The sequence below is a fragment of the Lepidochelys olivacea genome (genome assembly GCF_965140295.1).
Source record: "Lepidochelys olivacea isolate rLepOli2 genome assembly, chromosome: 7".
NCBI classification, from domain to species: domain Eukaryota; kingdom Metazoa; phylum Chordata; order Testudines; family Cheloniidae; genus Lepidochelys; species Lepidochelys olivacea.
Genome location: NC_140417.1, coordinates 31236492 through 31260982, shown reverse-complemented (window position 1 = coordinate 31260982; position 24491 = coordinate 31236492). Strand labels below are relative to the sequence as shown.

General features: G+C 50.3%; 1 protein-coding gene and 1 long non-coding RNA gene across 4 annotated transcripts in view; one reads left to right on the top strand and one right to left on the bottom strand.

The window, feature by feature from the left end:
- MACROD1 (mono-ADP ribosylhydrolase 1) overlaps positions 1-24491 on the bottom strand; it is a 185579-nt gene that overhangs the window by 96137 nt on the left and 64951 nt on the right. The window lies entirely within an intron of this gene.
- The window catches only part of LOC311523641, a 66284-nt gene that overhangs the window by 36621 nt on the left and 5172 nt on the right, over positions 1-24491 (top strand). The window contains exon 2 of the long non-coding RNA XR_014712394.1: positions 802-1013. This is a non-coding gene — a long non-coding RNA (uncharacterized lncRNA). The remainder of the gene's footprint in view (positions 1-801; positions 1014-24491) is intronic.

Here is a 24491-nt window from a genome sequence, read left to right as displayed (position 1 = left end):
GGCCAGTGGCACAGGGCACTGTTTGCATCAGCCCCAGCCTCCCCCTGCTGCCAGAGCACAGCCACCCTGGACAATGGCTCCCAGCTCCCGCTGTGCACACCAGCCCCTGGCAGGGGCGGAGGGGGAAGCCAGCATCCCGAGGCACAAGGTGCTGTGGGGCACTGAGTACAGCAGAGTGCCCCAGACTGGGGGTCTCGATCACACCCCTCTGCAGGAGGGGGATCACACTCATTGCAAAGCATCTGCGTGGTGAGACGCTAGGAATTCCCTCAGAAGGAGGTCAGTGGGGAGGGTCCTGGGTGGCACACGGAGTGTTACCTGCTGTTGCACTGCAGGGAGCATGGTCAGACAGCTCTGAGCTCAGCTGCCCCTCCGGAGTCTGCATCCCCTGTTTTGGGCTGCCTCTCTCTGCTTCCCGGAAGCCGGGGTAACTGGGTAGGTAGAGGGGCGTGTATGACAACAGAGACATCAGGACTAGGGGTTCTAGTCCCAGCCTTGGAAAGGGAGTTGGGTCTAGGGGGTTAGAGCAGCCGGATTTAGTGTCAGGACTCCTGGGTCCTATTCCCAGCTCTGAAAGGGGAGTGGGGTCTAGTGGTTACAGCAGGTGGGAGTAGGGACTCTGGACTCCTGGGTTCTATCCTGGGCAAGTCCCTCTGCCTCAGCATCCCACGCTATAAAACAGGGAGGACAGATCTCCCTTGTTATGCTGTTTGAGGGCTGCTGTGGGAAAGCTGCTACAGCACTGAGACTGCTGCTAATATTGATGCTATACCCAGATTAACCCTTTCCCTCCCTCTACAGTTACCAGCCCAGAGAGCCCATCCGGCTGAGCCTGTGAGATCCACCCATTACATGGCTTGCCCAGCTGCTATCGCCCCCAGCTTACCCTCTCCCTGGAGCCAGGCTATGTTGTGCTGCTGCTCCCCACCCCGTCACCTGCCACAGACCCAGGCGTCCTGAGCAGGAGGACCACAGAGCCCGCACTGCTGGCTGGGACCCCGGAGCACCCAAACGTGAGTTGAACCTGTTGGCTTCATTAACTGAGGGGGTTGGAGGGATACAGTTCAAAAGGGTGTTATTAAAACATCCGATCTTTGGTTAGAAAACGGAGTCAGAGAAGGAAAGCACTGTGGACCCAACGTGACCTACATATACACCCCACTCTACCCAGCCGTCTATCCCCATTCCCACCCCCCTACCTGTGGGTCCCCCTGTACCTCATTAGCTGTGGCATGTCCATGCATGGAGCGGGCTGGCTGCTGAAGGTTGCTCAGCTGCTCCAGGCCCTTGTGTTGTGGCCTGATGTTCATGCTCACAGACAGTACTGGAACAGCTGGGCCCCGGGGCTCTCCCTGTGGGGCTGGGCCCCTGCAACCACAGTGACTTGGAGAGTGGCAGCCAGCTGTCAGGAGGCCCTGGCTGATGCAGAGCATGGGCATTGCACGGATTCACAATGCACACCCGGCGGTAGGGAGGGCATGCTAGTGTCTGGAGCAGGAGGTCTGTGTGTTGGGACTGAGGAGCTTTGGGATGGCTGTGAGGGGAGGGGAGCTCAGGGCTGGGATCAGATAGCAGGGGCTGAGGCGCTGGAGTGATACTCAATTAAGTATTTAAGCTGCTGCATCACATAAGGGTTCCTAACGATGCTCCTTCAATTTCTCTGTATGCATGTGGGTTGGGGAGCAGCCAGGACTCCTGGGTTCTAGTCCCAGCTCTGGGGAGGGTGGGGTCTAGTGCGTAGAGCAGAAGAGGCTGAAACTGCTGCGTCCTATCCCCAGGTCTGTGGAGGAGAGTGGCTCCCCCTAGCCCCTCCAGGGCTGCCGGGTTTGTGATTCAGCTGGTGCTGACACATCCTCACCAAGGTCGGAGGGAGGGGCACCCAGAGCCCTTTAACTCACTTTTATTTGTCCTCAGAATTGCTATTGATTTACAACCGTTTGAACTCTGCCCAGCCACTTCCAAGTATGATGAGCTGGCGCAGGCCCGCTCCCTTCCCCTCCTCAAGAACAGAACCCAGGAGCCCTGATTTGACCCCCCCCCCCGCCCACTCTAACTCCCCTGCCCCCACTCCCCTCCAGGACCCCAGACTCCTTCAGGACAACCCCCCGTGATTTTAGAAGTGATTTCTAAGCCTTTGCATCCTTTCCTCAAGCCCCACTTCCAGGATTCCTTTGCTCCCCCCTTGTTAATTGCAGTAGCTAGAGCCAGCCTGTCCCCATCCCCACAGGCAATCTTGGCCAGCTCAGAGCCCCAGCTGTCTGCTCCCTAGTTCATTCTCAGATCAATATCCTTGAGGCTTTTCCATTCCCCAGAGGCAGCTGGCTCTGTGCTAACTGAATCCTGCCCTTCGTCCCTAATCCAGCGATGCAGCTACAGGCTAGCCAGCAATTTGATGGGCTAATGTCCTGATTTCCTCCAGGAGAAGCTACTCTTAGCATTGGAGGCTACGGGAGTGATTGGATTGCACGTTAGGAACCAGCCTTATTGTTATGGTACCAGCTAGAGGTCTCCACCCGTCCTGCCAGGTGCTGCACAGACCCTGGCCAAGACCAAGCCCCAGTTGCACCAGGTGCTGCACGGAAACAGAGTGACAGTCCCTGCCTTGGAGAACTCTCAATCGGAACAGACAAGGGGCAGGAAGGGAAACAGAGGCACCAAGTGAGGAAGCGGTTTGCCCAAGGTCACCCAGCAAGTCAGTTCTAGCCTACTCCCTTATTTGCTGAATCTTGACATCTGTAAATCTGTCCGTAAAACCTAAATGCTATGTTGGGAGTTTGTGTGTGTGGCACAGGAGCGAGCCCAGGGCAGGGATAACAGGGGGGTACATGGCGAGATGGAGGGGCACAGGCAGAGTTGGGGCGAGCCCAGGCTGGGATAGCAGGGGGTGCAGGGCAGGATTGAGGTGCACAGGCAGAGCTGTGGGGAGCCCAGGGCTGGGATAGCAGGGGGGTGCAAGACGGAATTGAGGGGCACAGGCAGAGCTGTGGGGAGCCCAGGGCTGGGATAGCAGGGGGGTACAAGATGGGATTGAGGGGCACAGGCAGAGCTGGGGAGAGCCCAGGGCTGGGATAGCAGGGGGTGCAGGTCAGGATTGAGGGGCGCAGGCAGAGCTGTGGGGAGCCCAGGGCTGGGATAGCAGGGGGGTACAAGATGGGATTGAGGGGCACAGGCAGAGCTGGGGGGAGCCCAGGCTGGGATAGCAGGGGGGTGCAGGGCAGGATTGAGGTGCACAGGCAGAGCTGTGGGGAGCCCAGGGCTGGGATAGCAGGGGGTGCAGGTCAGGATTGAGGGGCGCAGGCAGAGCTGGGGAGAGCCCAGGGCTGGGATAGCAGGGGGTGCAGGTCAGGATTGAGGGGCGCAGGCAGAGCTGGGGAGAGCCCAGGGCTGGGATAGCAGGGGGGTGCAAGATGGGATTGAGGGGCGCAGGCAGAGCTGGGGGGAGCCCAGGGCTGGGATAGCAGGGGGATGCAGGACAGGATTGAGGGGTGCAGGCAGACCTGGGGAGAGCCCAGGGCTGGGATAGCAGGGGGTGCAGGTCAGGATTGAGGGGTGCAGGCAGACCTGGGGAGAGCCCAGGGCTGGGATAGCAGGGGGTGCAGGTCAGGATTGAGGGGCGCAGGCAGAGCTGGGGAGAGCCCAGGGCTGGGATAGCAGGGGGTGCAGGTCAGGATTGAGGGGCGCAGGCAGAGCTGGGGAGAGCCCAGGGCTGGGATAGCAGGGGGGTGCAAGATGGGATTGAGGGGCGCAGGCAGAGCTGGGGGGAGCCCAGGGCTGGGATAGCAGGGGGATGCAGGACAGGATTGAGGGGTGCAGGCAGACCTGGGGAGAGCCCAGGGCTGGGATAGCAGGGGGATGCAGGACAGGATTGAGGGGTGCAGGCAGACCTGGGGAGAGCCCAGGGCTGGGATAGCAGGGGGGTGCAAGATGGGATTGAGGGGCGCAGGCAGAGCTGGGGGGAGCCCAGGGCTGGGATAGCAGGGGGATGCAGGACAGGATTGAGGGGTGCAGGCAGACCTGGGGAGAGCCCAGGGCTGGGATAGCAGGGGGTGCAGGTCAGGATTGAGGGGTGCAGGCAGACCTGGGGAGAGCCCAGGGCTGGGATAGCAGGGGGTGCAGGTCAGGATTGAGGGGCGCAGGCAGAGCTGGGGAGAGCCCAGGGCTGGGATAGCAGGGGGTGCAGGTCAGGATTGAGGGACGCAGGCAGAGCTGGGGAGAGCCCAGGGCTGGGATAGCAGGGGGTGCAGGTCAGGATTGAGGGGTGCAGGCAGACCTGGGGAGAGCCCAGGGCTGGGATAGCAGGGGGTGCAGGTCAGGATTGAGGGGCGCAGGCAGAGCTGGGGAGAGCCCAGGGTTGGGATAGCAGGGGGTGCAGGTCAGGATTGAGGGGCGCAGGCAGAGCTGGGGAGAGCCCAGGGCTGGGATAGCAGGGGGTGCAGGTCAGGATTGAGGGACGCAGGCAGAGCTGTGCCAATTATTTTAAAGCACACATCGCCCTTTTGCAGACTCCCACTGTATCGGTGGCACTGGGGCATAGAAAGTCATGCATGTGCTTTCCATACTGGCGCATGCTGAACCTTTGCAGCTGGGGGAGGGGCAGGGCGCAGAAACAAATTACAATTACAATCCACATCGGGATCCCGGCAACGCGTTTAATTTAAACCGACTTGCAATAAAAAGCTGCAAATCTGAACACTGTGGAGTCTTGGGGGATATTGAACAAATTGCCTGGCAGAGAAACACATTAAAAATTACCCTGCAATCAGAACAAACTAAAAAGTTAAATTACAGGAAGCGGAATCCATATGTAAATGAGTGGCACAGAGAAGTGGGAGTAAGCCTCTGTGCGTGAAGATGGGAGCCAGGACTACTGGGTTCTCTCCCCAGCTCTGAAGGAAAGTGGTGTCTAGTGGTTAGAGAAAGGGGGCTGGGAATCAGGACTCCTGGGTTCTAACCCCAGCTCTTGGAAGTAGGGTGATCAGATGTCCCGATTTTATATGGACAGTGCTGATTTTGGGATCTTTTTCTTATAGAGGCTCATATTACCCCCGTCCCAATTTTTCACACTTGCTGTCTGGTCACCCTACTTGGAAGGGAGAAATCAGTGATGTTGTGTCTGGTATCTTCGGAGCGCAGTTTGTTTATTTACATTATATACCTTTTAAAAAAAAAGAACCCCAAGAATCCCATGACTTTAAGGAAAATGCCAAAAATCATGAGATTCAGGAATAAATCCTGAAGATTCGCAATGCTGCTCTGTTAATTATACCCATGCCCTTCCCACAGGCAGGGATAGATCCCAGGAGTCCTGGCTCCCACCCATGCCTTGCCCTAACCGCTAATCCACCTTTTCCAGCAACCACAGTTACACCCAGCGAATTTGTTTGAAAAACCAGCACATCTGTAATCGATGTGGGATCTTACATAGCTTTAATTCCCCCAAACAGCAGCCTCTGTCTTAGGTTCCACAACTGGTGTGGGAGGGGGTGAGGAAAGGGCTGCTTTGCTTAGAGAAGAGGCACATTGGTATGCAGTTTGCCTCTGGCAAGACAAAATAGAACCCAGGAGTAGGAAGTCTTCATTCCTCCTCATGCAGTGAGCCTATTACAGCTCCTAGCAGCACTGCTAGGCATGGAAATTGGTGTAGCTCCTATGATGCATGCAAAACCATTTGGGAACAGTGTTTAGAGTATTATGATACTGGGCTGAGTACAGGGGTAACTGGGTGAAATGTAATGGCCTGAGATGTGCACAAGGTCAAACTAGATGATCTAAAGGTCCTTAAACTCTATGGCTCTGTGAAATCTACAAATCCATGAATGGAACTGGTCAAGGAAGTTTAATCCAAAGTGGTTTCCATCAAAAAATGTGGCATCATGGGAACGTTTTGATTCTAATGATACTTTCAAAGGGAGAAAGTCATCATGGACCGTCTTGATTTTCTCATTTTGATGATGTCGAAAAATATCCTAGAATCATAGCAATGCAAGACTGGAATGGGCCTCAAGAAGTCACCTAGTCCATCCCCAGGGCTGAGGCAGGATGAATCTGTGCCCAGAATGCAAGAAGGATGTTGATAAATTGGAGAGGGTTCAGAGAAGAGCCATGAGAATGATTAAAGATTAGAAACCATGCCTTATAGTGATATACCCAAAGAGCTCAGTCTATTTAGTTTAAAAGAGAGAAGGTTAAAGGGCAATCTAGATTACAGCCTCTAAATGTCAACATGGGGAACAAATCTAGCAGAGACAGATCTAATATGATCCAATGGCAGGAAGTTGAAGCTACACAAATTCAGACTGGAAATAAAGCATCAATATTTAATGGCGAGAGTAATTAACCACTGGAACAATTTACTTAGGATAAAATCAAGATTTTAATGTTTGTCTAAAAGATTTGCTCTAGGAATTATTTTGGGGAAGTCCTATGGCCTGTGTTACACAGGAGGTCAGGCTAGTTGATCACAGTTGGCCCTTCTGGCCTTGGAATCATTTGGAAATGTTTCATTTCAGTGTCACCGTTTTGATTTGTTTAGTTTCCATTTTTCTAAGCTATTCAAATATTTCTAATAATGTATAATATGTAGATATGTCATGTATATATTATCTATAGTACATCTGTTATATTTAATAGTTTAATAGCATAGAAAAATGGAAAGAAAATGAATCAAAGGGAAATGATCCATTTTTACCTTATTGAGAATGTCCTACCATTTCTTTTCAAAACAAAATGTTTCAATGGTCCCTGGTCAACATAATTTGGCCCTTGCTTTTCATGGGAAACTTTAAAATTTTGGCTTTTCACTGATTTGGAATGAAAAAATCCTTCACATTGTTGGGATTTCCTGTGGAACAGAAATTGCATTTTCCCATCTGCCCTGAGAAGGAGTTTTTACCTTCATCTTTGATAGCTCTGATGCTTCTTTTATCCTTCTGCACGAGCTTCAGAGGTGCATCTAGGAGCCTGGCTTCTGATCAACATGCCTATGTTGAGTCGTAACAAAGTGGTTAAAAACCAAGCCAGTTTTCTGAGGAGAATTTGCAGCAGGTGCTGCAAAAAAGAGAACACCCCTAAATTGTGGATTTAATTGCAAATAAAATAATAATAATTTCTCCCTCTTTTTTCCTCCATCATGGGCAATTCTGAAATCAATATTGGCTGTTTTTCTAAAAGAGGTGCTCTAGGTCAGGCATTATTTCAGGGCAGTCTTATAGCCTGTGTTATACAGAAGGTCAAACCAGATGATCACAGTGCTCTCTTCTAGCCTTAGAATCGAGGATTAAATGGATGCATCACACTGGAGTGGACTCTCTTGAGCCACTAGGGCTACACAGGGGGACGTGTATTAAAGTCTGGTCAGCATAGGTGCAACCATAGAAGGTTTGCAGCTTTTAATTAAAAAACACTCCAGCTCCCACAAAGTTTAGTGTCAGGGAGGATGATTTGCATCACTAAAGAGTCACAAAGAAAGCCGGGGGATCTTGGGTCACTGATTTTTCAAGGCCAGAAGGGACCATTAGATCATCTGGTCTGATTTCTTCCTGTACAGCAGAGGCTGCAGAATTTCACCAAATTACCCCTTTACTGAGCCCAAAAACCTGTGTTTGATTGAATCAACTTCCAGGGAGGCATCCAGTCAGATGGAAAATCCATCCCTTCTCTTGGGAGTTTGTTCCAATGGATAATCACTCTTCTCAGGAGAAACTGATGACTTATTTCTAACTGGAATATGTCTGCCTTCACCTCCAGCCTTAGGTCCGTGTTCTGCCTTCTCCATTAGGTTAAAGCGCGCTTTAGCACTGATATATTCTCCTTGTGAAGGTACATATGCTCCAGAGTCAAGCCCTCTTTCAGTCTTTCTTCTGAGAAGCTAAACAGATTGAACTTCTTATGCAGGGGCGCCAGGATTGGGATGGGAGGGGAGGCCCCTATCACTTTTAAAAGTAAGATCATGTAAAAGCTTTTTACCGGCCGTAAGGGTGAGCAACAGGAGAAGCAGAGAGGAGCGAGTGGAGCGGGAGGGGGATCTTGAGGGGAAGGAGTGGTGCGAGGGCGGGGCCTCAAGGGTATGGGCAGCGCAAGGGCAGAGGCAAGGGTTGGCACGGGGGCAGGGTCTCAGGGTGAAGGGGCAGAGCCGGGCCACTTTTAAGGAGCTTCTGCTGCTCCTGTTCTTACATCTCTCCCAGTAAGAGCATTTTTTCCATCTCTCATCATTTCTGTGGCTCTTCTCTGCACTCTCTCCAATTTTTCAACAGCTTTTTAAAAGATCAATTCTTGAACATCCAAGACACTGGATTGGCTCAACTGATGCAATTAGAAAATTTACAATCAAATTACGCAGCCAGGGGTTAGTGGCAGGACCATGGATGGTGTTTCCACTAGTTTGAATATGAATTATAGCCTCATTTGCTGTAATAGGCGCCCTTTACAGTGCTGGAGAAGGATTCTCAGCTGATGCAAACAGGTGTATTTATACTGGCTGGGGATCTGACCCACTGACTCTAATGGGGGCAGTGTCAGTTTACACCAGCTGAAGATCTGGCCATTGATTCCAATGGAGCAACGCTGATTTACATTAGCTGGGGATCTGGCCCCCCTGACTCCAGTGGAGCGCTGCCAATTTGCACCAGCTGAGGATCCACTGAGGGGGGCCACTGCACAAACCCCAACAGACTGAGGGCCCAGACACAATCCCCAGCTCAAACAGTGGACAGTCTAAATAGTCAAACGGTGGGAGGGGAAACTGAGGCACGGGGAACGGATGCCACTTCCCCAGGTCACCCAGCAGAGCCAGAAGTAGATGCCACATGACCTATATCTTAGTGCAGTCCCCCTATCCACCTGACCTTTTCAATCTTCTGATATCATGCTACAGCAGAACAAAATGATAGCAAAACCTCCCACATCATATTTTCAAGCCCTCCCCCATATATCTGTGCCTTCCTCTCTTGCTGACTCCAAAGCTGAGACTGATTTCCTTCCCCAAATCTCTGGCAGCAGTGGGGCTAGGGGAAAGGATAAGGAAGGGGGAGCATTGAATAGCTGGTGATTATTTCCCCCGTCCACAAACAATCTCTTTAGCTTGTCTAAGAAGAAAAAAATAAATAAACCGTAAAATCTATATCCTTGGTATATTACAGCCATTGGGTGCGGAGAAAACACCATAACTAATGCCAAGTGAATGAGAGCGTTAACAATAGGGGGCTCAGTATAAATAAATAAAATACAATATGAAAATAATACACCCATACACACACACACCCCATTCCACTGCAAATAAAAATAGATTTCTTATCCTGGGTGGAAATTGACTAACTGTTATGGCATATGAGGCATGAAACATCCAATTGGGAAGGGCTAGAGATATATATTATGTTTTTAAAGGGAACAGCCGCATGCCAGAGAGAAAGGCCAGGAGGGCGAATTATCTCAATGGAAATCAGGCCGATAAAAAAACCCACAAGTGCCCAGCATGGAGATCATGGGCTCTTTAACTCTCACTTACTTCATTACACATGGTCCTTACATTAATGAACACCCCAGCAGTAGCAGTCCAAGAAAGCCTGGGCAGCAGAGAAATCGCTGGGTTTCTGACAATGGACCGGCTTGCTGTGTCCTTCTAGTTTGTCTCTCAAGTCTCTGGCCTGCATTCTGTTCCCAGTTCAGGGAAGAGAGCGGGGTCCAGTGGTTTAGAGAGGGAGGCTGAAAGTACTGGGTTCTGTCCTTTGCTTTCGGAGGGAAGTGTGGTGTAGTGGTTAGAGGAGAGAGCAGTAGGCTAGGAGTCAGGACACCTGGATCCTATCCCCAGCTCTGGCCAGCCTCAAAAGGGGTTATATGTATCACACAATCTCTCTCTCACCAGACATAATCCTTCTCCATCTATCTAAGGATCTATCCTGCCATCTCAGTGAATAATCATTGCTCAACAGTACAGATAAGATGAGCACGTCCATTTCAGACTGCTCTGTACTTTATAGGAATCCTGGCACCACAGTGGAACAATGGGGCCCATCTACTCAGGTATCCCATCTGCAACAGAAGCTAGAACCAGCTATAAGAAACCCCTTAGTGGTCAATTATGGAATAACCAGCCACTAGGGAGGTGTTTACCTGAACCCCCCATCACTGAGTGGCTGGTTTAGTCTGACCCCCAACCGTTTAGTTCAGCCAAAAGAAGGATTTCCCAATGGCTAGGGCACTAGGCTAGGCGCTAAGAAATGTGGGATCAATTCCCTGATCTACCACAGACTCCATTTCTCTTCTCTGGCCCTTGGTTTTTCCATCTGTAAAATGGGGAGAATAATCCTTCATTTGTCTATTTAGACTGTGAGCTGTGTGGGGCAGGGACTATCTCTCACTGTGTGTCTGGGCAGCACACAGCACAACAGGGGCTGTGATCTTGGTTGGGGTCTGAGCAGTACCTGGCACAATGGGGGCCCTGATCTCAGTCAGGGTCTGGGCAGCACCTGGCACAATGGTATGTTGTGGATGTTAAATATTTTGAGGTGCTAATTAACAGGGTCCATCTAGGTAAGATAAATTGATCATGCTCACTACTGATCAGGTGTATGCATCAGCTAAAATCAGCAGTGTATAATTACTGCACTGTGGGAATGTGTCTCTCTTTATTTTGGGTGTTGGTTAATATTTTTTAAGCACAGCAAAAATAGTAATAATGAACATATAGAAATGCCTCTTCCCTATTAACCCTAATACTTAAGGAACAAGCCTATTGACACAGTCACAGGAGATTATGCCAGTCTGATTGGATTAAATTCAGCAGATTGGCACATCAGAAAAATAATCAGGCAGTTAAAGACACAGGGAAAATAATTTATTTCTGCAACGCGGGGCCATTGTGTTCATAATAATGCACTGGGGCGTGTGGATAGGAGCGGGAATTGTAAAGCGTGGAGGAGACAGTAGGTTTCTGAAGGCTGATTACAATCCCATATAAACAGGGAAGAGATGAGGATGAGTTAACCCCTTGGGTGCTCCCTCAAGGAATCCTGAGAACCAAAGATTTGCCTAGAACAGATTTTTTATGCATACACAGCGCGGTTGCTCATTCTGCCTTAATTCTAAGGATGTTAGATGAGAAGGGAACTCGGTCTGTATGGGCCATTCAATGTTTAGCTCCTGATTGTCTTTTCTTCTGTGTCTGTACAGCACCTAGCACAATGGGGTCCTGATCCCTGGCTGGGGCTTCTGGGCGCTACCATCACACAAGTATTAAATAACTTGGAGCTGAACGCCCGGGCTGTTGCACAGGTGAATTTGTGTAGTCGTGTATGTAAAAAAGCGAAAGATGGCCGAGAACATACAAACTGGACGACGGTAACAGACCGCGAATCTCAGGAATAATTGACCTTGGTGACACTCTGAACAAAGAGAGCTCTAACCAATGCTTGGAGCTCTTTCTATCAGGTCACACTGACTCAGCAGACATTCTAGGGTTCGTGACACACGGTGACAATCCTGGAATCTTATTATCTAGCTAAGATGGCTGAGGATGCTGGCTGCAATGGTGTTATTTTAGTGGGGTGGTAATTTGTCAGATGAGTCCCAGCCAACTCATTGCATGCGTCACACTGGTGCTGGAAGGGAACACATTTCAGACACCTAGGTATGGACGGGAGCTGGCACCCTCTGGATGGGAAAGGCCCCATTCCCCACCCCACTGAGCAGCCAGTCCCCTACCAGGGCTGGCTCTAGGTTTTTTGTCGCCCCAAGCAGAATGCCACCGAAGCAAAAAAAAAAAAAAGGGTCCGGAGTGCCGCCCCTTGAAAAGTGCCCCAAGCACATGCTTGGTTTGCTGGTGCCCAGAGCCGGCCCTGTCCCCTACTAATCTGAGTTTGCAATCCAGGCAGACGACTCCCTTATCCCAGCCCCTCTGCAACTGTCTTTAGAGCCAGGCTGCTTAATGGCAACGACGTCATGATGCCGAGAGCGGTGGCAGCAGTAGGAATGAAACGGGAGCAGCAAGTGCTGCAGGGGCATCAAATTCACAGGATCCGGGCCATTAACTGGGGCATGGTTCCTAAGGAGGGGGGGGGGGGCATGTGTAAGCCTCACCCGTTCATTCTGTCGCCCTCTAGTGGTAGCAGGGAGCCACATATAGAGGTTGCTGAGCCTCGTACAACTTTAGATCTTTTAGCTCAGGCTGCAGAGGCTTGGGACCCTATTAAGAGAGATCCCTAGTTCCAACCCCGCTGCCAGCTACAGCTGAGCATGGAATGCATATTTTGACATGTTGGCAACTTCAAAAAACCAGGGGGAAAAGTTATTTCAGCTCAGACTGAAAATGAAAATTTTCAGCAAACCAAAAAATTGGAAAAAAATCACCTTGATTTCCACCATTTTTTGACATTTGGGGATTTAAAAAATAAGATGAAAGGACACATTGAAACGCAGTCATTTTGAACTGGAAAATCAAAATGTGTCAATGTTTTTTGGGGGGATCAAAATGAACAATCCCACAACGCCACCAAAATCCACCAAACATGTCGGTGTCACCAAATCTGCATTTATTGCCCCAAAAATGTTTTGGCCAAAACATGCCACCCATCTTTCCTGCCAGCCACCCTGCCAGGGTACCGTAGTGCATGGGCCAGGGAGCTGATGCCTTTTTTTTAGCCAAGCTTTCCCCATAACACCAGCCCTTGGCAATTCACGCAAGGGGAAGATTATGCCGGGTGCTATGGCTGCCAAGGCCCTGCGGGACACTCAGGAACCGAACGCAGCTTGCTCTAGGCATCCTCTCCTGCTTAACAAATCATGCAGATGAGATGTGAGGACAAGACTGGCTGATGTATTTTTCCCCAGCTGGTTTGAGGAGCAGGGAAGTTCAGTCACTGCTTGGTTCGTTGGACAAAAGAGCAATAGGATTCAGTTCCCTGAGCTCCCAGAGTCTGGGACAAATAAATTCATCCAGGGGCAGGAAGGAAAATATTCTTATCCCTGTTATGGGGGTAAGGTGGGGGAGAGTGACGCACAGAGAGGAAGGAACTTGCTGTGGCAGGAGACGAGAACAGAACTCAGCAGTCCTGGCTCCCAGTCCCCCACTCCAATGAAGCTGGGAATAGAACCCAGGAGCCCCAACCCCCAGTCCTCCTCATTCTAACCATTTGACCTCAGTCCCCTCCCAGAGTTGGGAATAGAACCAAGGAGTCCTGACTCAGCCCCCACTTCTCTAACCACTAGACCTATTTTTGATTCTATGCCAGCTCTGGGTGGGAGTGGAGTCCAATGGTTAGAGTACTGGGGGCTCAGAGCCAGGACTCCTGGGTTCTATTCTCAGCTCTGGGAGGAGAGGATAGTGGTTAAAGTTTCGGGGCGGGGGGCGGAGAGGCTGAGAGTGAGGGCTCTGGGGAGGACTGGGAGCCAGGACACGTAGGCCCCTTCCCCACAGGTTGTGGGAGGGAATTTATTACAGCCCCATGTGGATGGATTAGACCAGGGCTCTTTTCCCAGCATATTAACACTCCATAAAAGCCTGCACTAGGCAAATAAATAGAGAAGTAAGTAAATCAGGGGTGAATATCTCTCTCCAATAGAACAGGAGGCTGGTTTCTATAACTCCTGTTTCTCTCCTGAGTGCTTTGCCCCGTGATGCCTTAGATAAGGGACCAGAATAGCCTGGATAGATACAAATGGAAGAGGCCATTCCCCTTGCAATAACAGCTCCCATACAGGCCTTGCTATGATAAGATATGTGCTTTATGGAGAATAACTGGTACCGTAAGAGGGGGGCTGTCTGATGCCACTGCTGTTGGGCATCGTGTGAGAAATATGGGGGCTAAGGAGAAGGTGGCCAGGGAGTGGTGTCTAGTGGTTACGCGGGGGCTGGAAGTCAGGACTCCTTGGTTCTGTCCCCAGCTGCAGGGGAGGGGAGTGAAATCTAGAGGGTTGAGGCCAGGGGGTTTGGGAGTCCGGACTCCTGGGTTCTATTCCCAACTCTCTTTGGTGAGTCACTTGCTCACTCTGAAGCAGGAGGCTAACTTTGTGAATATCAAGGGGATTAATTAGCAAGTATTTTAATGAGCATAACTATTAATTGCTGTTGTTATTACTCCTGGAAAGTTTTCTGCCCCGATCTAAGCCACAGCCTGCTTTCCTCATGAGCAGCACAGTCCGTACTCTGACTCTGTTCCAGGGGCTAGTGGTAGAGGGTCTTCAGGACACCTGGGTTCTAGTCTCAGTTCTGGAAGGCTAGCGGAGTCTAGTGGTTAGATCAGAGGGTGGATAGGAGTTTGGTCTCCTGGGTTCTGTCCCCTGATCTGGTAGGGAGTGGGGTCTAGTGGTTAGAACGGGAGGGGCTGGGAATCAGGACTCCTGGGTTCTGTCCCCTGCTCTGTGAGGGAAGTGATGTCTAGTGGTTAGAACAGGCAGTCTGGGAGTCAGGGCTATTGGGTTCGGTCCTCTGATCTGGGGGTGGGGAGTGGAGAACAACAGGAGAGAGTTGGGAGGAACCAGAACCCACAAAATATTGGCAAGAGCGACACCAGGGAGTCCCCGTCTTCGTCCAATATCTGCCCCTTCCATTGACACATATCCTTGCCCAGGCCTGGGGAACTGCTATCAGCACCAGTCCCCCATTGCCTGGTCTTGGCCCAACCCCTGCAGCCCCAGAGAGGAGGAACCAGTACCGAATGACATGAGATGAGGAATTCACCAAAAGAAAGAACGGAAACTGCAGTTGCCACCATTCCAGGCTAGAGCTCCCAGCACAGGGGCAGAACCCAGGAGTCCTGATTCCCTTCTCTAATCACTAGAACCCCCTCTCCTCCCTGAGCTGAGCTTAGAACCCAGGAGTCCTGACCTTCATTCTGGCCCTGCATCTTTGAGTGATTTGCAGCTGTATGCTCCAAGGAGGCTGCACAGACGACCTGCATTAATTCCTCCCAGATGCATAACTCCTGCTCTCATAAAATGCTACCCCCGCACTCGTCCATTGGTCCTGCCAAACCCCCTCCCGGGTCTCCCCCCTACTCCCGCTGAGTCCTTGATGCCTCCTGCCTGGGCACTATGAATGGAGATCCCATGCAGGGAGGGGATGGAGCAGACCCACGCGCTTGCCCTGCCATGCCTGCCCACGCTCCTTGGCGTTAACAGGAGCCCAGTGCTCCTTTGTGTCAGCTGAATCAGATAGCCAATGGGGTGGGGGAGGGGAGAACTAAAGGGGCCATTTTTTAACACAGCTACTCCCTCTGCCATGTCAGTCACCAGCTTTTTAATGCAGAGCCTCTTTGCAGGATATGTTATTGGCAGCACTGGAGATGCCTAGCGTGGTTAGAAGGCTGGGGGGAAGGGGGATGGATGCTTCACACACTGCAAAGAACCTACCTTGCTGTCAGGGGGGTGGGCGGTTGGGGCAAGGGCGGTGAAACAGGGACGCTGCCTTGTGCGCCAGGCTAGGGTCCAAAAGACTGAGAGATTTCATAGAGTTTAAGGCCAGAAGGGTCTGATCATCTAGTCTGACCACCTGTATACCACAGGTAATTCAGTTTCACCCAAATACCCCTACCTATTTGATCTGGGATCAAATCTAGAAAAAAGGAAAATTCCACTGCATCTCTTCCTTTTTATAATGTCAAATCGGTTCATTTTGAGAAGGGAAATCTCATCTCCTATCACACCAAAGGCAAACTAAAATGCATCAAAAGATTATGTGGAAAAAAACGTTTTCTCCTTCTCAAAATGAAATGTTTTCACATGATCAAAAGAAAACAATTCAATGGAACCGAATCAAACTTTTTTGGTGGGATTTTTCCTTCTCTGGAAAATTTCTGCTTTGGAACAAAAAAATTTCAAAATGTCAGAATTCATAGAAAAGTAAAAAAAAATCGAGAGGACCCAGTGGAAACGGAATGATTTACCGTCTGAGAACAAAATGAGAAAGTCAAAATGATTCGTTCTGACTTCTTCCTGACAATAAATTTGTCAAAATTGACATGTTCCCACAACATGTTCCATTTTAACCAAACTGTGTTTTCCAACAGCAAACTGTTCTGTCTAAAAATTGTCTATTACATCCCACTCTGATGCTTTCCAGCTAGCTGCTATCTACTGGACTGTTCATGCTGGGCGCTACACAGACCCTGACCGAGATCAGGCCCCCACTGTGCCAGGCACTACACAGACTCCGATTGAAATCAAGGCCCTCATCATGCCAAGCACTGCATAGAGAAAGAGTCAGAGCCAGACACTCCCTTGAAGAGCTCACAGTCTGAGCAGACAAGTGGGAGGGGAAACAAAGGCCCAGAGAAAGGAAGGAACTTGCCCAAGGTCACCTAGCAGGGCACTGGCAAAGCAGGAGTAGAACCCAGGAGTCCCATTAGACCACAAAGCTCCTCACTCTTTCCATCCAGTTGCCGCTGACAGCATCCAGGGGCTCCGAACGAGTCCAGATCTCTCTTTGCTGGGCCTATGGCCATTTACATTTAAATAGACCTCTGTGCATCAAAGCAAGCCTGGCTGGAATGGGAATATCTGCGGTTTGAGTGGATGGGAGGGGAGGTGGGAAGGGGAGGGGGAAGAGGCATCTAACTGCTAAAGCCCCCTGTGACACAGGGCTTGGCTTTGCATGCTTCCTCAAGCTGAGCTGCATGGTGTGTGTGTGTAGGGAGGGGATATCAGTAGAGTGTTTGGTGGGGGAAGTTACATGCAGAGTCTGTGTGTGTAAATGTCTGCTTGCACAGCGGGGAGTTTAGGAAATCTCTGTGACACCTGCCGCTGTGAAGAACAGAAGGGCTAGCTACCACTTCAGCTTTAGCATAGCTGGGATAGAACCCAGGGGTCCTGACTCCCAGATACCCTGCTCTAACCACTAGACCCCACTCCCTTCCCAAAGCTGGGGATTGAACTCAGGAGTCCTAACTCCCAGTCCTCCTGTAGAGCCCTAAACTTTCTGACTCAAGCTCACAAAGGAGTGCCAGAACTGTCCCACCCCAAACACCCCACAAGGCCTGGTCATACACACCTCTCCTGTTTACCCTAGTCTAAAGAAGCTTAGGGAATTAAAATATTAAATGCAGCTGGCAACTGGGATGAAGGAGAATACATATATATAAACCACATGCAAAATCAATCCAATTACATTGTGCAACCAGATGAGCAGTTTAGGGTAATTAAGTTATTTCAACCCCTCCCTCAAATTCTCAGTCCCGGTGGAATAAACTCTGATTAGCCGCCCACCCCCAATCTGGAAACTGGCAAAGGAAAAGGTGCAGGAGGATTAGAAGCAACAAGAGCTGGGGGAAATGCTCTTTGTTCTCATTGTAAGGACAAGGAAAGGGTGGTTGGTGCTGTCAGGACCTAGGCTGCTGTAGCTCCACCCCCCATGCCTTGTTCGCACCCCTGGGAGCTATTGTTGCAGGCTTTCTGAACACTCAGGCATGCATCTGTCAGTTCTTAACAGTGTGTATGTATGGGGATGGTTAGATGGATATAGGAATATGGAGGGGAGATGGACTGAGATGGATAGAGGGGAGTATATGGGGATGGACAGATAGATATTACAAATGGATGGACAGAGTATAAATCTGTCTAGACAGAAAAACATTTCCCTATACCCCAGGCTCCGGGCAAGGCACCACAAATAGCCCAGCACCGGGGTATTTCACACCTTTGAAGCTCCCTGTGTGTTGGAGGATCCCGGATCACTGGCTTCTGGAGCACTTGTTCCGATTGTCCCTTCCCTGATGTGGTACCATCCACAAGGCAGCAGCTTTGCCTGCAGCCAGTGCCGGGTCTAACTGAGGCCAGGAGCCCTTCCAAGATTAACTAGGCATCTCTTTTAACTGTGTGTTTTGATCAGCAGGGGAGCTTTGGAAGCTATTTAGGAAGTCTGTTAAGAGGGGCCAGGTGAAAGCACAGAGGCAAATCCCCCATTAAATATTTAAACAGATGCAACCCACGGAGCCACAAAATCTCATTTGCTGCAAAAGCTGTGGTCAGTGCCAACCCAGCAAGGATAAAAGGTGGAGGGATAAGAATCTATGATACAGGCTACTGGCCACAGGCTATGAAAGGCCCCTGGAGGCCTGGCTTCGGGGTTAGGGCAGCAGAGTGGGAGGCGGGATGACTGTGTTCAATTCCTGGGGCTGCCTAAAGCTCCCTATGTACCCAGATTGCTTAGGCTAGGAGATGGGTTCCTGGGTTTTTTGACAATCCGAGATGCCACTGCTCTGTGCCTCAGTTTCTCCATCTGTAAAATGGGATAATGATCCTTCCTTTGTCTGTTTAGATGGCAAGCACTGTGGGGCAGAGACTGTCTCTTACAGTATGTGTGCAGCACCCAGCATGATGGGGCCATGAGCTCGGGGGGGCCTGTGCAGCACCCAGAACAAGGGGGGCTCCAGTCTCTGTTGAGGTCTGTGCAGCGCCCACCACTCCGCTTGACTCAAAGTGGCCAGATCCCGCGCTGGTGTAAATCAGCATCATTCCATTGGCATCAATAGCCAGATCAGCATCACTCCACTGGAGTCAGCAGAACTCCTGCTGATTGACACCAGCTGAGGATCTGTTCAGCACAAAGGGAATGCCCGAGGAGACAGTACAAGTTCAATCAATCTGGCGCACGCAGTTGAGCTCCAGTCTTCGCTGTGGGAGGGTTATGGCTGGGAGTGCTCTTTCATTAATCTCTCTCGCTCCCCCCAGACTCCCACTATCTGGCGTTATTAATAGTTATTATTTAGATAGCTCCTGACAGCACACGACTCACTGTAAAGGCAACAGGCCAGACCCTCCCTGCTGTAGCTACATGTGTGTTCCCAACCTGAGCTGAGAATAGAACCCAGGAGTTCTGGATCCCAGCCCCCAACCCCCCCCACACACTAACCACTAGACACCCTTCCCCCCCCCCCCCCAGAGCCAGGTATAGAATCCAGGAGTCCTGACCCCGAGTCCTGTGCTCTGTCCACACGACTTCCTGCATAAAGCCACATTCTCTCCCATTCTATTTCATGCCACGTTCTTTGCAAAGTCTAGGATCCTGCCTATCCCCTTAGTATCAGACCTCCCCCATTCCTGGCCTGAACTACTTCACTGGATGCTAAATGGAGGGGGGGTAGGATCAAGGGCTGTGAGCAAGACAGCAATTAATCTTGGCCCAGGAGCATCTCAGCAGCACAGGCTCTGCCACCCAAATTAAATTTTAACTTGTCTCATAAATCTTCCCTTAAACTCCCCTCCATGCCACCAGCTGCTCTGCCAGACGGCAGGAAGACTGGAAATGTCCTTGAAGCCTAGGGGAATCTGTGCTGAAAAAGCTCAGGTGCCTACGTGGAAGGGAGGCTGCGACGTTGGTGAAATGATGCCGCATGCTGCAGCAGAAGCTTAGGAGCTGAGGATCTGGGGGAAACCAGCTTTAAAGAACTGGCCAGGTGGGAAAAGAGGGGGGAGGTTTCTGGCAGGGATTTTATTTTCACTCCCAGTGCCCTGGTTAAAATCCAGCTCAGTTAATGCCATTTCTCCAAGCCACCAGCTGTTGGATACATCAGTCATCCTAAAGTGTTGCTGGCATGGGTAGAAGTGCTCCACCCCAGAGGCAGCTGCATCTCAGTGCTTGTCAAGAGATCCCTGTATAAATATCTGCCCCAACCTGTGTCTGCACCTCAGCACCAAGTGATACATCCCTGTACAAACAACGGCTCCACCCCAGAGGCAGCTGCATGTCAGTGCCTGTCAAGGAATTCCTGAATAAACAGATTTCCTGCACCAGAGCTATCTGCATCTCAGTGCCAGGTGAGGGATCCCTGAAGTAAACAGCCCCTGCACTTCACCCCAGAGCTGGCTGCATCTCAGCACCGGACAAGGGATCCCTGTATAAATAGCTGTCACTACGTTAAACACCCTGTGGAATGGGTACCTCCTCTTGCCTGATTCCCCTCAAAATACAGGGCTCAGTGTGGGCCCTTCCCGAATGCTCTGACAGGCTCTTACTCACCAGGCACTCTCCAGCTGGAGCAGCCCCTGTGAAAGCTCCTGGGAATGGGTGAGGGACAGGCTGGAAAGCAGCCCTGTACACTGGCTGAGCTGCTTCTGTTCAGAGGCACAGAGCTCCACACAGCAGAGCCAGTAAGGGGAGGGGAGAAAGAGACAGGGCTATGCGTGAAGATACACAGAAAAATGGGGAAGATGGGGATCAACAGAGGGCTCTACAGTGGGGCTGGATAGAGGGGCTCTGTACTGCAGATACGGGTAGAGATGGACGTTAGATGGGTGGCTGTGGATAGATGGCTGCGGCTGAGACACAGCAACTCACCTGGGTTTACAAGTTCAAATACTACCAAGGCTGTGCTCCCATCTCTGTCATCTAGGTCTCCAGTTCAGGGTGTGGTGTCATCCAGTCCCCATGTGCGTGCGGATTCAAGTGAGCTGCTGCTGCAGGCAGTTCCAGTCTCACTCCATTACTGGTGCCCGGGAACTTTTCATACGACCCCAGTGTTATTATTAGCAGCATTACGGTGGTGCCTAAACTGAGACTGGACCCCAACTGAGATCAGAATCCACATTGTGCCAGGTGATGCACAAGCCCCAGCTAAGATCAGGGCCCCATTGTGCTGGGTGCTGCACAAGCATACAGTAATAGACAGTCCCTGAACTGACCAGCTTATAATCTAGAAAGAACCAGGGTGGGAGGGGAAACAGCGGCACTGAGAGGGGAAGGGGCTTGATGCAGCAAAGCAAGCAGAAGAACCCAGGTGACCCTGTGTCCCGCCGCACTGCCCTTATCACAATGTCTGTCTGCCTGATTGCATCAAGCCACATTTGTTCTGCTGCAGCAGCATGAAGAAATGAATCTACCCCGCTCCATGCAACATCTGGGGCCTGCCCTGGAGCGGAGTGTCACATTCAGATCCCTGCAGATGGCAAAGGGCAGGGAGGTCACCAAGGAAAGTGATCGAGCGGCAGGGAATGGGAGCAGAGAAGCAGACTGGGCTGTTTCCATAAATGTCTGCGTCAGCCTGTGATGGGGAGAGGGGGCTGCTCAGGTCGTGGCTGGGACGCCAGCTCCAATGGAAACAAGGAGTGAAAGACCCAGAGGGTCCCGCTGTACTCTCAGCACTTCCCCACACACAGATGTCTACCCTCTTGCAAACATAACAGCTGCTGAGCACGGCACAGCAAGAGCTGGGTGATGTTTTCCGACCAAAACTTTTGTCAGCAAAATATGCAGCTCCGTTTCCTGAATTTCTGTTGGTTTCGCCAAATTGTTCGGGGGGGGGGGGGGGAATATTCTGAAAAAATCAAAAAGTTTTGATTTTTTCAATGCAAAATTGCCGTTGGTTTTATTTTAATTTAAAAACATTTTTAAAATGTCCCAAAACAAAACACTGGCTTAGACTTTTTGACTCACCGAAAATTTTGAAAAGTTTTGTTTTCTCTTTGACCCCAAATACATTTTTCCCGGATTTGTTGGAATTGCCATACACTGAGAAACCCATTATTTGCCCTGCTTTGGCTACAAGTCCCCCGCTGTGCCATCCCCTAGGTAGGGCCCCTTGGTTAAAGACCACCTGCTCAGGTGGGCGCAGCTCATGTTTTTAGCTCTGGATGTCCCGGGGTTCAGTACGTGATGTGTTGGCCAAGAGGAAGCCCTCACTCAGCGACATATTGCAGCCCAGCATGGAATTAACACAACAGCGCTGGGCACCAGGTGCAGTCCCCACCCCAGTGCTATCCATTCAAAATGCTTCTGGGCTGCATGGTTTGAGGCACTGCAAGGTGCAGTACCACCTGCTGCCACTGGGGGGCTGGGTGCAGCTGCCACCAAGGTGGCCGCAGGTGGCAGAGGGAGGAGGAATAGAGCAGGGGATGCAGGCTGCAATGGGCTATTTCAGTTCAGAGTAATTTGCACATACTCCCTGTTGCCTGTTCCCACTTCTCAGTCTGGGCTGTGTCTGCCAGTGGATAATTTTATGCAGTCCATTGGGGCTGGAATATAATTTCTATGGACCTGTGCAAAGCGAAAGACTGTCCACACGATTTTCCACCTTAAAATCACATCATTCCAATTACTCTCTTGGAAATTTTTTTTTGGGCGTGGGGGACTCGCTTCTTCAATTCCCATCTGATATTGGCATCTGCTGTCTGGAGCAAAAAGTTCTGTGTATTCAAGAAGTAGTTGGGAATCTTGGTTTTCAGCCAGCAAGAGGAAGGATGGCCTGGCGATGGTAGTTCAGGAGTTATCAGCTGTTAAAGAGGCGGTAGACACAGAGCAGGGTGCAGGAGTTCAGTTTCCATGGTGGACAATCAGTGACTGAAAGGGTGCAATGAGCGAGGCTCTCAGTGGCCTTGTGCCCTATGCAGTCATTTACACTAGTGTAAATTGAGTGTGGAAACACTAGGGATTTTTCTGAACCATGTGCAATCATTTACACTAGAGAGTGTAAAATGCTAGTGTTCCAACTGGGTGGCATTCCACACTTGCTCTGTACTAGTGCAAATGAGCACACATGGGGCAGAGTGATGGAGAATCAGGCCTCTTGTGTTGTACACTCACTTTGCACTAGTACAAATGACAGCATAGGGTCCAAGGCAATGGAGAATCAAGCCTCCAGTGTTTTACACAAAACACTGTGCTAGTGCAAAGGACTGCACACATGTGAAGGATAAGCAGCCCTTTGTGTTTTCCGCTCACTTTGTACTAGGCAAAGGACCACACACAATGTGGGATGACAGAAAAACAGGTCCAAGATGTCTTGAATAGGGGCCCCTCTTCACAAGGAATTAGGGTGAGATCCACAAAGCTCATGTGACTCGTGGGCCAAGGGGCAGGGAATGAAGTTCTGCCTCTACTGACTGAGGTTGGATTTGGCCCTGTGAACTAGAGGTGAACTCTCCCTGCGTGCTGGAGAGGCATAGGGGAAGGGACCGGACTGGGCTCTATCAGTGAGAGACTGAAGAAGATCATTCTAAACTAAACTATAAGGATCTCAAGTCTAATCCTGTTTCCTACAGATCATTCCCCCCTTTCCCAGTGATGTATTCAGTGCTGTTTGCCCATTACTCCATGAAGATCCTTTCTGAAGCACCCTTTCGATTCGGAAACCACACTACCAACTCCAAGCTATGGCAATAAGAAAGGATCCACCAACAAAATGTGTACCCTGCTTTGCTGCCAGGGTGCACTGCGCATGCCACTGCAAAAGGCTTGTGTTGTGTTTTATGGGGCGCGCCAGTGAAATGTTGGACACAGAAGCATTCAAATAAATGACCAACACTTTTAAATCAATGCATGCTTTGCATTGAGGGCGAGTCAGCCCTTCTGCATTGACCCCTGGCTGCTAGAAAGCAGGGATTTTCACACAAACCAGCCAACCATTCTGGGGCTTTGGGGGGCCAATTTCTTTAGATGGAATATTTAAAACAGTGCCAAAATATTAGCAGTCAGGACCAATTATTCTGTTGGGTTTTTTTCTTAAGCAGATTCTGTTTCCAATTATTTTTTAAAAATAAAGGGACTAAAATGCACTTTTTTTTTTCTATTCTGTGCTGCCCTCTGCAGCCATGCCCCAGGGATAAATTCTGCATTGTCCAGGCCTAGAAAATTACACATCTTTAGCCTGATTCTCATTTACTCTGGTCCTGCCTTTTGGGAATTGAGGGGGGCTTCTGGCTTTAATACACCTTGCCATTCCCATTGTTCTAGGGTTGGCATAAGTTAGAGCAGCCTCAGGGAATGGAATAGAACCCAGGAGTCCTAATGCCCGGTCCCATCTATTCTAACCTCTAGACTACACATCCCTCCTAGAGCTGGGACTAGAACACAGGAGTCCTGATTCCTGGGCCTTACATACACTAGCAATTTGCTACAGTTAACAGTCGTCAAAGACCGGGCATAAGCCAGGGCAAACATGCTGGATATGGCACTGATCTGAGACTCAGAACACCTGGGTCTAGTCCTGGCTCTACAACTGGCCTGGTGTGTTACCTTAAGCAGATCACTCCACCTGTCTCTGTGCCTCAACTTCCCCATCTGTACAATGGGGGTAATGATAATCTCCTTTGTAAATTCTTTAAAAGCTGCTGATGAAAAGTGCATATTAACAGTAGGTTGGCATGTCTGCTCGGGGACTTGGAATCCTCCAAGACCTCTTCTCCACCCATTAAACTATATTGGATTGTCCAGCCTCCCAATCCAGTGCCCCTACTGTAGCTCACAAAAGCTCATGCTCAAATAAATTTGTTAGTCTCTAAGGTGCCACAAGTCCTCCTTTTCTTTTTGCGAATACAGACTAACACGGCTGCTACTCTGAAACCTACCTGTTAGTTCAATCTGCTGCTTCTTTACAGATTTTTCTGCTTTGCACAAACAGCAGAGTATTTACTTATTCATTTGATCGTTTGAAACAAAAGCAGCTTTTTCATTATTATTAAAAAAACCCTAAGACGCTAATTTGCAAGCAGTGGGGAAGATCAAAGAGCCCTGCTGCCCGCCTGTAATTAACACTGCTCTCCCCCTTCACAACTCTGGTGACAATCTGTTG